The sequence below is a fragment of the Panthera uncia genome (assembly GCF_023721935.1).
Source record: "Panthera uncia isolate 11264 chromosome B3 unlocalized genomic scaffold, Puncia_PCG_1.0 HiC_scaffold_1, whole genome shotgun sequence".
NCBI lineage: Eukaryota > Metazoa > Chordata > Mammalia > Carnivora > Felidae > Panthera > Panthera uncia.
In genome coordinates this window covers 33303110-33318809 of record NW_026057582.1, presented here as the reverse complement: position 1 = coordinate 33318809, position 15700 = coordinate 33303110, and the positions used below count along the sequence as shown (strand labels likewise).

The window sequence follows — 15700 nt, the reverse complement described above, 5'->3', positions numbered from 1 at the left end:
ATTAATGTGTGAATAGTAAAGCTATTTGAGTTGAATGATACTGACCTGTACTAAATAATACTGCCGCTAACCTTAGACAGTGGGACCTCTCATTCCGCATGGCAACAACTGCATAATGCTTTTAGCTTAGAGACATAATTTTTTTAGCTAGATGAAAGGTGAAGAAACACATCAAAATAATAACTAAACACAAGGAAATTCAAAAACTTCAGGGCTTGTTGGTTTGCTTTCTTTAACTTTTTAAATATTTATTTTTGAGAGAGAACAGAGAGAGTGTGCACGCAAATTCACGGGGTGGCAGGGAGGGGCAGAGAGAGAGAGGGAGATACAGAATCCAAAGCAGGCTCCAGGCTCCAAGCTGTCAGCACAGAACCTGACGTGGGGCTCCAATCCACAGACCATGAGATCATGACCTGAGCTGAAGTTAGATGCTTAACCAACTGAGCCACCCAGGCACCCCTGTTGGTTTGCTTTTTTTGGCTATTTTATACTTTTTAAATATATGTAGTTAATAATGAACTCACCTACTAATTGCTTATTTCATAACATACATGAATCAATGAGTATTCTTTTAGTTTACATATTTCTGATCTCTGGTTCATACAATTATAGAGATTAGGCTGCTAACTCAGTTATGGAAACAGCTTTAACTAGTGCCTAGAGGTAAGAAAACCAGAGGGATATTGATTATAACCTTTAGTTAAGGATTTCCCATATAATGGTGAATGGTAGAATCTTGAAAACTGAGATTTTAGATCTGTTGCAAATGTCTGAAATGAAATATTAACATATTTCCTCAAGACTTTAATGAAATAAAATAGTATAACATTATATTATATAAACATATAATAGAGGCTGTTGGCAGATGCCAAAATAAGGAAGGCAGAAGGGTATTTGCTGCCGTTACTTTCCACTGTACACTTGACTTTACAGTTTGCCTTTTACTACTTCACCCAAAATACTTAGTTACAAATTTGCCAGAGTGATTCGGTGGGTGAACTTCCCTATGACAAGAATGAATGACTCTTTTGAGGTTTTAAACCACAGATTACCCATTTCATTCTTTTTTAAGGATGAATACTATATTTTCTAACCCCCTAAGCCACCCATGTTACATTCCATATACAGAGGCTACCAGAATTTTAAATCTAAAACCAAACAAACAAAACCCGGAAACAAGAAACATATTACAGATGAGAAAATTTAGGCCCAGGAATCTTGTCATGTATCCCAGAAGTAGTTATCATCAAATCACAGAACTAGTTATCATCAAAACTACAACTCAAATAGAATCACCTTACCTCCACTTTCTATACCTTTTCTTCTTCTTCTTCTTCTTTTCTTCTTCTTCTTCTTCTTCTTCTTCTTCTTCTTCTTCTTCACACAAGGATAGTAATTTGAATGGTTTGGGGATTCTGGGAATGTAATATTTAGCAGAGAATACATTTTTTTTTTTATCTGCCATTGGGTCCACCCTCTTTTAAAACGAAAATCCTTTAGGAAGCAAAAATCATATTTGGAAAGCACTTTAGAAAGGTATTTCCCCATATTTTGAGATCAGTAGCTGCTCTCTCACACAGATAGTGATCGCCATTCTATTAGGGTGGGGTCCTGTGACAGAGGAGTCCAAGCGGCTGGTGAAGCAAGGCTAGGTAGCTGGAGGGTTCATTTGGGCGGTGGTGTTTTGTAAACCTGCTTGGGGCCAGGCAATTGGAAGATATGGGTAAAGAGTGACTATCTTCCTGAGGGGCCATTTCTCTGAACAGGTAGATCAGTGGTTCTTAACTGCAGGTGATTTTGCCACCAGGGGACCTTTGGCAACGTCTAGAGACATTTTGCTGGTCACCAATGGGGGTAGTGGTACTACTGGCACCCAATAGGGAGAGACCAGGGATGCTGCTAAACATCCTACAATGCACCGAACAGCCCCCATGACAAATTAGCTGGTCCAAATTCAGTAGCGCTAAGAATGGGAAACCCTGTGCCAGAGGAAGAAGAACTCATCGAGGAGCTTAGAGGAAGCTTCTTGAATTATTATTTACTTTACGCATTTAAGAGAAAATAGGTCACATACACGCCTTTTTTTATTTCCTTTTTGGATGTAGGAGTCCTGGAGACTTTTTGTGGATTTCCTTGCACTGCATACGGGGTGGCCCAGGTAACTAAGTGCATTCACTCGAGTTTTGTGAAACAGCTGTGGCCCTTCTTCCTTTCCGTTTTTCAGAACTCGGTCCTAGCTGCTAGCTTTTTGGAGTTTTCTGCCGTAACAGAGAATTCTGTGGGACGCTACACATATCCAGGTGTTTAAGTATGTCATGGTTCTTTAAACAAATGTTAGATTGTGTGACGTGCCTCACAGAACACTGGAGTTGCCTCAACGGGAGTCAGATCTTCTTCAGGAGCTGACTGACGGGCAGTCAGGGAGACTAAGGTCAAGGGCTCTCCCGACTACAGCCCGCGTCGGACTAAGTCTCAGGGAAATCTCACGTCCCCACACGGCCCGGCCGGGCGGCTCAACCTCAAAGCGGTCGCCTCCCGCGGACGAGCAAAAAGCAGCTCGCGTCTCACTTAGAGGCGCGCGAGTGCGCGCGACCCGCGGCTCGGGGCTGCGGGGCGGACCAACGAGTGGGCCCTCCCTCCACGCCGGCGCGGGATTGGGTGAACCGCGCCAGCCTCCCGGCCTAGCAGCGGGCGGGGCGCGCCGAGGAGGGAACTGGGATAGGCGCGCCCGCTGCGCCAGCGTCCCGGGGGCGCGTGCGCGGTCTCGCGGCGGCCGCGGGGGCCGGTCTCGCGCGGTCTCGAGGCGGAGTTGCTGGTGGCGGTGGCGGCGGTGACGGCGGCGACTGGCGGTGGGGCGCAGGCGGGGTCTAAGGATTGTGAGGTGGGGAATCGGGAGTTTCTAGGTTCTTTATCCGGTATTTTAAGTGCCGCAGGGGAGCTGTCGTTTGTGCAGTGTGTGGGAGCGGCCGGGGCGGGAGGATCGCCGGCCGCCGTGGCGCAGAGGTAAGAGGACCAGCGGCGGCTCTGTGTGGAGATCTTAATCAACAGGTCCCCGGGAGCGCGTCGGGGGAGGGGCGGCGGGGCTTGTCCCCTCCCCCACCCGCCGCTCGCACTGCCCGGGCGGGACCGGCGGCTGCTCTGTTGGCGTCTCCAGGCGGCGGGAGCCGCGGGCTGGCGGCGCCGGGCGTGAGCCCAACCTTTGTCCCCCGGGGGGAACGCTGGCAGGCCCTGCCCGCTCCCTCTGCCTTGGCGTGGGACCACCCTGGCGGGGGCTCCTGCCTGCTCGGCCCGAAACGCCGGAGGCACAGCAGGGAGTCCCCTCTTCTCTGCGCCCCCGCTCCCGAGTTCGCGACTCCTGGGACTCCCCCTAAAGCGGGAAGGGGAGATTGGCGGGGCGAACACTTTCCTTTAGAAGACGGAATGTAGTCAGCGTTCCTCTGCCTGACTCAGCTCCTGGTATTCGGCTGCTCTTTGCGTTCTTTAAACAAATAAACAGTTCCTACTTCCTTGTGTCCACTTTTAAAGAAAACCCTAATCTCGTTAATGGTTTCTGATAATTTACTTCAAGTTTGCAAGGTGAACTTTGAAGCCTGTAAATTGTTGTAACCTTCATTTAATGAAAGACGCTTTAAATAATCTTTGGTGCAAATTATGTAACTTCCTAATAATAATAACAACTCACCTTCTGTTTAGTTGATTGGCATACAGTAATGTGTACGGAATTTAGGTTTCGGTCGGAAGGTTTTTCTTGGCAGTGGCGCTAAAATTAAAATCTGATAGCTAGGTTTTTAGAAGTATGTAAGTGTGTGTTTTATCTCCGTGCTTGTTTAGAATTGTAAGAATTTAGGTTTGGAAAGCCCATAGAACAGGACTTTTGAAATACTGATTTTCCTGACGAGGTAAAAGGTGTTAATATTTCTGATTTTTAAAAAAGTAATCTCATGCTTTAATAATAGTATCCTAATTATGCCTTTGGAATATACCAGAAGTTAATAACCTATTAAATTCTGCAGTAGGAGCAAATGACATGTGGTTATTGGTGTCTTTGATGTTTAAATATTGGTGGTAATGAAATTGTTAAGTAAGCTTTTTTTGAATTATGAACTACTGTGTGTGTGCGTGTGTGGTTTTTTTTTTTTTTTCACTAGTTCCCTGTGGACATGGCATAATAAACTTTAAAAGGCTCTTTAAACTATTGTAGTAGGCTGAAGCTATTAAATTATAATGTAAGATCTTTATAGATGAACAGGCAAAAATACGAAAAGCAATTCATTATTTTATCTTTTTTAAAAAAATAATTTTTATCATGTATCTAAATGACTTTTGGTAGACAGACCTGAACTTGACAAGTAAAGGTGGACTCATTAATAATATTAACTTGATTTAGAATATTAAAATGGGAGAATTTTACCTGAGGGTGACCCAAGTCAGTATGGTGGGTTTTGCGGTTTATATGCTCTTTCTAAATTGTGATCTTGATTAAAAAGTTCATCACAAACCAGGAAATTTGGTCCATTTTATGTATCAATATACTAAGATGTTCTGTTTCTCTGATAGTTTCTGATTTCAGGGTGTCTGAGAAAAAATAGTTTCTCAACATAGATTCTTTATAATTCTTGATTATATATTTATTGAATCATAGAATTCTTGAGTTGGAAATAATCTTAGTGTTGTATAGCTTAACGTCTTCATTTTCTAGGAAAAGGAAAGTGAGGTTTATAGAGTTAAGGAGTCCATAGTTTGCTTATTAGTGGCAAAGTTGAGACTAAATGCTGAATACTTGTCTCCAGATTCCAAGTACAGTGCTCTTTTCACTATATACTATTGTTAGATAAACAAACCAGTAAACTATTCTTCTCAAAATCATATATGTAGCTAGCACGATTGAATCTTCCTCCATTTCTTTTCTTTTTTTAAATAACCACTGAATGCAATTACTTCACTGCTTTCAGTTTTTCAATTATTTTGTTTTCAGATTTTCAGTATTTTAAACAATGTTTAGTGAATATCTTTGTGCATGTTCCCTCAAGCACATGTGTGAGGGTTTCCCTAGAAAGTATACCTACCTGTAGGTGGAATTGCTGGGCCATAGGTTGATGCGCATTTTCAGCTTTGCTAGCTGCTATCACATTATCCTCTAAAGTTGTAACAATTTGCATTACTGCCAACAGTATACACGTCATCCTTGCCCGCACTTGGAATTGTTAGGTGGCATGGTCAGATAATTAATTTTATGCATGGTCAGATAATTAATTTTATGCCAATCTGATAAATGATGTTTTGTTTTCTTTGTTTTAAAAAGATTTTAACTTTATTTTTAATTTACATGAAATGAAATTAATGCTTTTTCTTGGACAATTGTTTTGACAAATGCATAGAGCTGTGTGACTACCAAAATCGGGTACAGATCCAGCACCCAAAATTCCCTTAAGCTGCTCTTCTGTAATCAACCCTTCTTTCACCTGTAACCCTTGGCAATTAATGACCTGTTGCCTTCCCCTGGAGTGTGTCTTTTCTAGACTATCATATAAACGGAATCGATTAGTATTTATTTAGCCTTTTGAGTCTTGTTTCTTTCATTTAGCATAATACAGTTGGGTATTCATTCGTGTTGTGAGGCTATCAGCAGTTCCTTCTGTTTTACTGCTGAATGTAGTATTCCATTGTATGGATTTACCACAGTTAGCTTATTTGCCAGTTGAAGGATATTTGAGTTAGTTTTTTAAATTAAAAAGATTTTTTTAACCATGAAAAAGCTGCTATAAATCTCTAGGAACAGTTTTTGTGTGAACATAAGTCTTCCTTTCTGGGTCATATGGTAAGTGTGTGTTTAAACTTAAAAACCAGTGTGTGGTAGGCAGAATAATGGCCCACAAAGATAGCTTAATCCCTAGAACCTGTGAATAAATTAGGTTACGTGGTAAAGGCAAAATAAAGTTGCAGTGGAATTAAGGTTGCTAATCAGTTGACTTTAAAATAGGGAGGTTATCCTGGATTGTCTAGGTAGATCCGATGTATCATGAAAGTGCTTTTTAAAAGGGAAAGAGAGAAGCAGTATAGTAAGAAAAAAAAAAGATGTAAAACAGAAGCAGCACCAGAGGGATAGATGAAGAGTTCTTGGTTTTGAGGATGGAGAGAGGAGTCAGTGATAAACTAAAGGAATGTGGTCTTTAGAAGTTGGAAAAGGCTAGGAAATGGATTAACAGAACACAGCTTTGCCAGCATTCTTGATTATAGCCCAGGGAGACCTATCTCAGATTTTTAATGAAAAGAACTGGAAAATAATAAATTTGTGTTGTTTTAAACCACTAAGTCTTTGGTAATTTGTTACACAGCATACTTTTCCAAAGAGCCTGAACCACTTTGTATTCCTACCAGCAATGTGTGAAGAATGTTCCAGTTACTTTACATCCTCATCACTATGTATGGTCAGATTTTTTACCTTTACATTCTGATAGGTTTGTAGCCTTATCTCATTGTGGTTTTTATTTGCATTTTCTTGTGACTAATATGTTGAACATCTTTTCATATGCTTATTTACCATCTGTGTATCTTCTGGTGAAGCAAAATCTTTTGCCCATTTTAAAATTGTATTTTCTTGGGCACATGGGTGGCTCAGTTGGTTGAGCATCTGATTTCAGCTCAGGTTGTGATCTCTCAGTTCGTGAGTTCCAGCCCCACATCGGGCTCACTGTTGTCAGCCTGTCAACGCAAGAGCCGGCTTCAGATCCTCTGTTCCCCTCTGGCCCTATCCTGATTGCACTGTCCCCAAATTGGATTTTCTTAATGATGAGTTTTGAGTTTTTCATGGTCCTTTGTCAAACAGGTGATTTGCAGTGATTTTCTGCCAGTTTGTGGCTTGCCTTTTCCATTCTCATAACCGTGCTTTTTGAAAACAGGTTTTACATTTTGATGAAGTGCAAAGTATCAGTATTTGTGTGTGTGTATGTGTATCTCCTGGCATTGTATATAAGCACTCTGTCTAACCCAACGTCACAAAGGTTTTTCCTGTTTACAAGTTTTATAGTTTTATGTATATTAAATTTAGATCTGTTTTCCTTTTTGAGTTAATTTTTACATAAAGAGAATTTAGGGTTGAGTTTCATTTATTTGTCCAGTTGTTCCATGACCATTTGTTGAAAAGACTATATCCTTTCTCCATTGAATTGCCTTTGTCTCTTGGTCAAAAAACATTTGACTACATTTTTATGGGCCTATTTCTAGACTCTTGTGTTTCATTGATCTGTTTGTCTATCCTTTACCAATATCACAATGTCTTGATTACTATAGTTTTAAAACAAATCTTGAAATCAGGTAATGTGAGTTCTTCCATATTTATTCATTTTTAAAAATTGTTTTAGTTATTTTAGTTCTTTTGCCTTTCCATATAAATGTTAGGATCCTCTTGTTAATATCCACACACAAAAAAATGCTAGGATTTTGATTGGGATTGTGTTTTATAGATAAACAAGGATGATTGACATCTTAACAAAATTGAGTTTTTCCAGTAAGAACATAGTATTTTTCTCCATTTACCTAGGTCTTCCTTTCATATATGTTTTGTAGTTTTCAACATATAAATCCTGTAGGTACTTGATTAAATCTATACTTAAGTATTTCAATTTTTTGGTCCTGTTATAAATGATTTTTTAAAAAAGCATGGGTTCTAATTGACCATTGCTAGTATATAGAAATATAATAGATTTTTTTTTTGTATTGACTTTGTACCCTCAGTTTTTACCAGACTCGTTCATTAGTTCTAGGGGTGTTTGTTTGTTTTTTGGTGGATTTCCTGGGGTTTTCTAAGTAGACAGTCATGTCATCTGTGAATAAAGAACTGTTTCTTTCTAACCTGATGCCTTTTCTTTTTTTGATTTATTGCACTTACTGCACATCTCACATTCTAATGAGATGTTTGAATAGGAGTGATGAAAGGAAACATCTTTGCTTTGTTTACAGTCTTAAAGGGAGATCATTCAGTCTTTCACCTTTAAATATGATGTTAGCTGTAGATAATTTCATAGATTCTCTAAATCAAGTTAAGGAAATTTTCTCTGAGGTTGCCTGGGGTTTTTTCATGAGTAGATGTTGAATTTTGTCAAATGCCTTTTCTGTATCTGTTGAGGTAATCATGTGGGTATCTTTTCTGAAATCTGTTAATATGGTGACTTACACTAAGCAATTTTCAAATGTTGAACTAGCCTTGCATATTTCTAGGAAAGCTCTGGAGTTGTTTCAAATAAAATTTTGGGTTATTTTTCTTTGACTTGTATACATTAGCATTTATTCTTAACAATGAAGAAGGAAACTGAATATAAGATTTTGTGAGAGGGGTGCCTGGGTGGCTCAGTCAGTTGAGTGTCGGACTTCGGCTCAGGTCATGATCTCGCGGTCTGTGAGTTCAAGCCCCATGTCGGGCTCTGTGCTGACAGCTCAGAGCCTGGAGCCTGCTTCAGATTCTGTGTCTCCCTCTCTCTCTGCCCTTCCCCCGCTCATGCTCTGTCTCTCTCTCTCTCTGTCAAAAACAAATAAACATTAAAAAAAATTTTTTTTTAATTTTGTGAGTGAAGTGTTGTTGTTTTTTTTAAACGTATATTTATTTTTGGGAGAGCAAGACAGAGATAGTGCGAGCAGGGATGGGGCAGAGAGAGAGGGAGACACAGAATCTGAAGCAGGCTCTGGGCTCTGGAGCTCTAACCCATGAACCATGAGATCATGACCTGAGCTGAAGTTGGACGCTTAACCAGTTGAGCCACACAGGTGCCCTGCGAGTAAAGTGTTTATAAAGGCAGAGGAGTCAAGATATTCTTTAATAGTTATGTATATTTTACATGTTGGTAGGACTTAAGTTTTCTTGGTCTATACTGGAGTTTGTACACTGTAGTTTACCACTGCAGGACTCTTGTCTAAAATTACTAAATGAAGGAAGAAAATATTATTTGTATCATTGTAATCAAATACTTCTCATGCTAATTTAGGAAAGCTGTTTAAATTTATTTGAATGCTGAAGTAAATTTGGAATGAAGATGAAATTATTTAATTAGAAGATTTTTACTTGGAATAAAAGCAATGGGAATTTTAATTTTTTTTTTTTAATGTTTGTTTATTTTTGAGAGACAGAGCGTGTGAGCAGGGAAAGGACAGAGAGAGGGAGACACAGAATCTGAAGTAGGCTCCAGTCTCTGAGCTGTCAGCACAGAGCCTGACGTGGGCTCTAACTCATGATCCATTAGATCATGACCTAAGCTGAAGTCAGATGCTCAACCGACTGAGCCACCCAGGCACCCCAAAAGCAATGGGAATTTTAAAAAACAACAAAAACCCAGCCTCTTTCCTCACATCAGAAAATCAACCACAGACCTTTGAGAAATCACATAAATGTTTGTCTTAGTGTAGAATGAATTTAGTGATGTATTAAATCAAAAATATGAAGTGAAATATAAGTTACCTGTAAGAAAAAGGCTCTTTTTTGCTGTACTGAAGGTGTTCCTTCATGCAGATTTTGGGACATGGTAAAAAGATGCATGTTCATTTTAACATTTGGAATTGTGAAGTTTTTCCTCCATCAGTTCAAACTAAACCTTCATTATGAAAATAAAGTTTCAGTAATTTCATAATCAAGCTGTTTAGTTTCAACATTTTTATAAGTTTGGGCTTATATGATTTAATCATAAAATTCAAGCATTGTGGCCTCTGTCTCATATAATTTTAAAGTTTTCTTTTTAGTTTACTAGTTGTCCCAAGACCCTGAACATTGAAGTTTTGAGGCCTCTGAGGTTCTTGGCAATTTTGATCCTCTAAGGCAAGGGTTGACAACTTTCTGTAAAGGGCCAAGATAGTAAATACTTAAGCTTTGGGGGCCATATCATTTCTATTGCAAGTACTCAACTCTGCTGTTATAGTGTAAAGGCAGCCAAAGAAGTGAATGTTCCAGTAAAACTTTATTTATAAAAACAGGGTTTGCCTGACTTGACCTGTGGTTTTAGTTTGCCTACTTTTGTTTTGGGCAAAAAGTCAGCAGGAGAAATGAAAATAATTGTAGTAATGTAGTTAGTTGTAAGAGCATTAGGATGAGCTTAGTTGGGAAATTAGTCCATGCTGTAATTCCCAGCCAGGCTCTCACTTTCCTCGTCTGTAACATGTAGCTGCCTCAGAAAATGATTAAAAAGATTAAAATAAGGTATTGAAGGCCCTGAGCAAAATATTCTGACAGGTGGTAGATACTTAGTATTTGCCTCTCCTCCTCCAATTTTGTTGCTGTGTAATGCTTTGTGATCAACAGATATTAAATAATTAAGGAGATTCAGGTTTTTTTACAGTTTGTAGTATACCTAAAGTTATTCCAAATATTAGAAATTATTAGAATAAGGATTAGAAATAATTGTGTTTATGTTTATAGCTAAATTGCTTTGAATTATGTTTTTTTTTTTAATGTTTATTTTTGAGAGAGAGCACGAGCAGGGGAGGGGCAGGGAGAGAGGGAGAAAGAGGATCCGAAGCGGGCTCTGTGTTGACAGCAGAGAGCCTGACATGGGACTTGAAACACGAACTGTGAGATCATGACCTGAGCCAAGGTAGGATGCTCAAACTGACTGAACCACCCAGGTGGTCCGACATTAGATTGTTTTAAGAGAACTTATTAGTTGTTCAAAATTGGAAGCAGGATCATGGAATTAACTCAATAGTATGCAAGTGACTTTAAGGATTGAGTTTATAATGTTTAAGAATTACAAATTTATTTAAATATATCATAGTTTATTTAACCATATTACTTTATTGTTGGTGGACCTATGAGTTGTTTCTAGTTTTTGGTTGCTATGAATAATATTATGAGTGTTCTGTACATTCATCATGGTGTATATAAGTACATGTGTTTCTCTAGGGCTGTGCTCTCCAGTATCCAGTATGGCAGTCACTAGCCGCATGTGACTAAATGTAAATTGACTGAAATTAAAAATTCAGTTCCTCTGTTGCAGGAGCAACATTTCAAGTGCTCAGTAGCCATATATGGCCAGTGGCTATGTTATTATTTGCACAGTGTAGATGTAGAATTTTTCCATTATTATAGAAAGTTCTATTGGACAATGATGTTCCCAAGTATATAATTAGGAATGAAATTATTGGATGATAAGGTATAGATGTTGTCAGTTTATTAGATAATGCCAAACTTTTTCAGTGTGATTCATTTTGTTAATACATACTTCTAGCAGCAAACTATTGAGTTTCCTTAAATTGCCTTACTGAAATTGTATAGATTCCACTTTATTAATACTGGACATGTAAATTTAACTATTATTAATGTTTTATGAATCCGATGGTTCTTTGGACCCTTCACCTGTAACACACACACACTATTGGGCGTAGAGTATTAAGGGATTCATGGAAATTAGGTCGTGAACCCCAGATTCAAACCTCTAACTTACGTGATTCATCTAAGGACTATATAGATATTCTACAGATATTTTTCAAAAAAATTTTTTTTCCTTTCTAAGTTTATTTATTTATTGGGGGCAGACAGAGAATCCCAAACAGGCTCACTGTTGTAAGTGCAGAGCCTGACATGGGCTCAATTTTACAAACCTTGAGATCATGACCTGAGCCAAAATCAAGAGTCTGATGCTTAACTGACTGAGCCAGTCGCCCCTACAGATGTTTTTCAGAATAATGATTCAGTTTAAAAGTAATCAACAGATACTTAAGAGTTTATGAAAGGAAATTTGATAATTCTTTGTAGGTATCTGGAAGGGACAGTGTTCCTTTTATACCTTACCATTTGGACATAATACCTTATCCTTTTACACTTAAACTTTATAGTAAAAGTAGTAATTCATTTGGCTAAATCACAGTACTTTTTGCTTTCCCCTAACTCTTACCTAGAACAGTATCTCTTGCCCCATCTCTTAATGTGTTATATAGTATGTATATCCTTTGTGTATATTTTAAGTATTAACAGCTACATTGTAAGGTTTTTATTAGTATTCTCCCTTTTACAAATGAGGAAACAGAGGCTCAGAGAGATTAACTGTCTTATCCAAAGTCTTATTGTGAGTGATAGCAAGGATTTGAATTCAGTTTATTTGACTCCAGAGACCTTGGATTTTTCTACTTTGCCTGTATTTTAGTCTGCCTTAAGACTTATTTTAACAGTGTCTTTTTGGTATGATGAAAATCTTTTTGAGGAATGCCATGTTTGATTTAGTGTTTGAATGTACTTGAATTAAAGTGAAGAACCGTGAAACTGTAAATTGTAAGCTCCTTAAGGATTAGGAGCTATTGTCTTTATCTTGATATCTCACTGCTTAATATGGCCCATAGTAGATGCATGTTACCAGTTGGCACTTTTATTATTTGTTTAAATTTTAGCCTTGCTTGTGAGTTTAGTAAATATCAGAGACTGTTCTAACCTAGTCACCCCCTGGAACTTGATAGAATTTGAGATTCAAAACGCAATTCCGTATATCCTGTGTTGGCCATAAATGTATTTAATGGCGGTGTCTAACTTTCACATAGTCTTGATTAACTTTCTATAAAGATATAAACAGATAAATTTGCTAATGGCTTTTTCTTGCTTTTCCAAGGGCCTTTACTGTGTAAAGGCATTACAGTGTAGTTACAGTCCTTGCATAGATTAAGTACTCAGGCTATAGAGTCAGAGTTATGCTGCGATACCTTCTTGTCTTGTGTGTGACTCTGGGTATGTTAACTTATCAAAGTCTGACTCCTTATTTGCAGAATGGAATTGTATCAGTGCCCAATTCAGAGGGTGGTAGGGGAGGACAAACCTTTTTCTATCCTCTTAGGTTCACTGTGACAAAAGACAGATTAACAGGAAAAGTGGCTTATTACTAACTGTGCATATGGAGATCCTCATAGAAAAGAATTGAAGTCCCAAAGAAACAGTGAGGCTGAGCAATAAATTGTGGAAAAGTGACAAGACAGAGGAAAAGAGGTTTAGGCCTTTAAGGAATATAAATTGTGGGAAGGTAAGTATGTGGGGAAAACTAATGGAAGATAAAGTTTATTTTAGTAAGGTTTGTTATACAGATTAAAGTTGGTGCCTTCTCCATTGATGAGAGTAACTTCCCAGGATTGAGTCCTCTTCCTTGTACCTTTACAAAGGGAAGTTTCTGCCTGCTTTTTATTTTTATTTTTAAACGTTTATTTATTTTTGAGACAGAGACAGAGCATGAACAGGGGAGGGGCAGAGAGAGAGGGAGACACAGAATCTGAAGCAGGCTCCAGGCTCTGAGCTGTCAGCACAGAGCCCGACGCGGGGCTCGAACTCACGGACTGTGAGATCATGACCTGAGCCGAAGTTGGACGCTTAACCGACCCAGGCACCCAGGCACCCAGGCACCCCTCTGCCTGCTTTTTAACCAGATAAGGGGAGGGCATTGAATTTTTTTCCCCCTGTGTGTACTGTCTTTTTTTCCTTTTTTTTTTTTTTTTTTTAAAGAGAACTGGCACAGAGGAGCTGGGGAGAGGGGCTGAGAGAGACTCTTAAGCAGCTCCACACCCAGCATAGAGCCTGTGGGCTTGATCTCACAACCAAGAGATCTTGACCTGAGCCAAAATCAAGAGTCTGACACTTAACCAACTGAGCCACCCAAGCACCCCAATTTTTTGTGTTTTTTGAGAAAGCGTGTGAGTGTGGGAGGGGCAGAGGGAGAGGAAGAGAGAACTTTTTTTTTGTTTGTTTATTTATTTACTTAGAGAGAGGGAGAGAGAATGGGAGAGGAGCAGAGAGGAGAGAGAGAGTCCCAGGCAGGCTCTACACTGACAGTGTAGAGCCCAAAGTGGGGCTCAAACTCAAGAACTGTGAGATCATGACCTGAGCCAAATTCCAGAGTCGGCTGCTTAACTGACTGAGCCACCCAGGGGCCAATTAATTTAAATTTTGTTAACATATAGTGCGATATTGGTTTCAGGAATAGAATTCAGTGATTCATCACTTACATACAACACCCAATGCTCATCACAACAAGTGCTGTCCTTAGTACCCATCTAGCCCATCTCCCACCCACTTTCCCTCCATCAACCCATGGTGCTCTATCATTAAAAGTCTCTTGTGGTTTGTTTCTCTCTGTTTTCTTCCCCCTTTCCCATATGTTGATTTGTTGTTTCTTAAATTTCGCATGAGTGAGATCATATGGTATTTGTCTTTCTCTGATTGACTTAGTTCACTTAGCATAATACATTCTAGCTCCATCTACGTCATTGAAAATGGCAAGATTTCATTCTTTTTGATGGCTGAGTAATATCCATTGTGTATATATTCCACATTATCTCTTCATCAGTTGATGTATATTTGGGCTCTGTCTATAGTTTGGCTATTGTTGATAATGCTGTTATAAATATTGGGGTGCATGTACCCCTTTGAGTCTGTATTTTTGTATCCTTTGAGTAAATACCTAATAGTGGAATTGCTGGATTAAAGGGTAGTTCTATTTTTAGCTTTTTGAGGAACCTCCATACTGTTCTCCGGAGTGGCCACACCAGTTTACATTCCTACCAACAGTGCAAGATTGTTCCCCTTTCTCTGCATCCTTGCCAGCACCTGTTGTTTCTCGTGTTGTTAATTTTAGCCATTCTGACAGGTGTGAGGTGGTATCTCATCATGGTTTTAATTTGTATTTCCCTGATGATGAATGATGTTGAGCGTCTTTTCATATGTCTGTTAGCCATCTGTATTCTTTGGAAAAGTGTTCATGTCTTTTGCCTATTCATTGGATTATTATTTTGGGGGGGGGAGTAATTGAGTTTGATAAGTTCTTTATAGATTTTGCATACTAACTCTTGACCAGGTATGTTATTTGCAAATGTCTTCTCCCATTCTGTAGGCTGCCTTTTAGTTTTGTTGATTGTTTCCTTCACTATCAGAAGTTTTTTTTTTTTTTTTTTTTTTTTAATTTACATCCAAATTAGCCTATAGTGCAACAGTGATTTCAGGAGTAGATTCCTTAATGCCCCTTTAGCCCATCCCCCCTCCCACAACCCCTCCAGTAACCCTCTGTTTGTTCTCCATATTTAAGAGTCTCTTATGTTTTGTCCTCCTCCCTGTTTTTATATTATTTTTATTTCTCTTCCCTTATGTTCATCTGTTTTGTCTCTTAAAGTCCTCATATGAGTGAAGTTATGATATTTGTCTTTCTCTAATTTCGCTTAGCATAATACCCTCCAGTTACATCCATGCAGTTGCAAATGGCAAGATTTCATTCTTTTTGATTGCCGAGTAATACTCCATTGTATATATATGTACATGTACCACATCTTCTTTATTCATCCATTGATGGACATTTGGGCTCTTTCCATACCTTGGCTATTGTTGATAGTACTGCTATAAACATCGGAGTGCATATGTCCCTTCGAAACAACACACCTGTATCCATTGGATAAATACCTAGTAGTGCACTTGTTGGGTTGTAGGGTAGTTCTATTTTTAATTTTTTGAGGAACCTCCACACTGTTTTCCATAGTGGCTGCACTAGCTTGCATTCCTAGCAGCAATGCAAAAGAGATCTTCTTTCTCTGCATCCTCCACAACATCTGTTATTGCCTGAGTTGTTAATGTTAGCCATTCTGACAGGTGTGAGGTGGTATCTCATTGTGGTTTTGATTTGTATTTCCCTGATGATGAGTGATGTTGAGCATTTTTTCATGTGTCGGCCATCTGGATGTCTTCTTTGGAGAAGTGTCTATT

The 15700-nt window shown here is 38.9% G+C and overlaps 1 protein-coding gene across 4 annotated transcripts in view; it reads left to right on the top strand.

The window, feature by feature from the left end:
* The first annotated feature begins 2677 nt into the window (after nt 1-2677).
* Nucleotides 2678-15700, top strand: part of PALS1 (protein associated with LIN7 1, MAGUK p55 family member) — a 93030-nt gene continuing 80007 nt past the window's right edge. For 2 of the 4 annotated variants that reach the window (XM_049612625.1, XM_049612621.1), the window contains exon 1: nt 2678-2881. The gene's annotated coding sequence lies outside the window, so the exon portion shown is untranslated. The other 2 variants (XM_049612622.1, XM_049612624.1) reach the window with 2 other exon arrangements.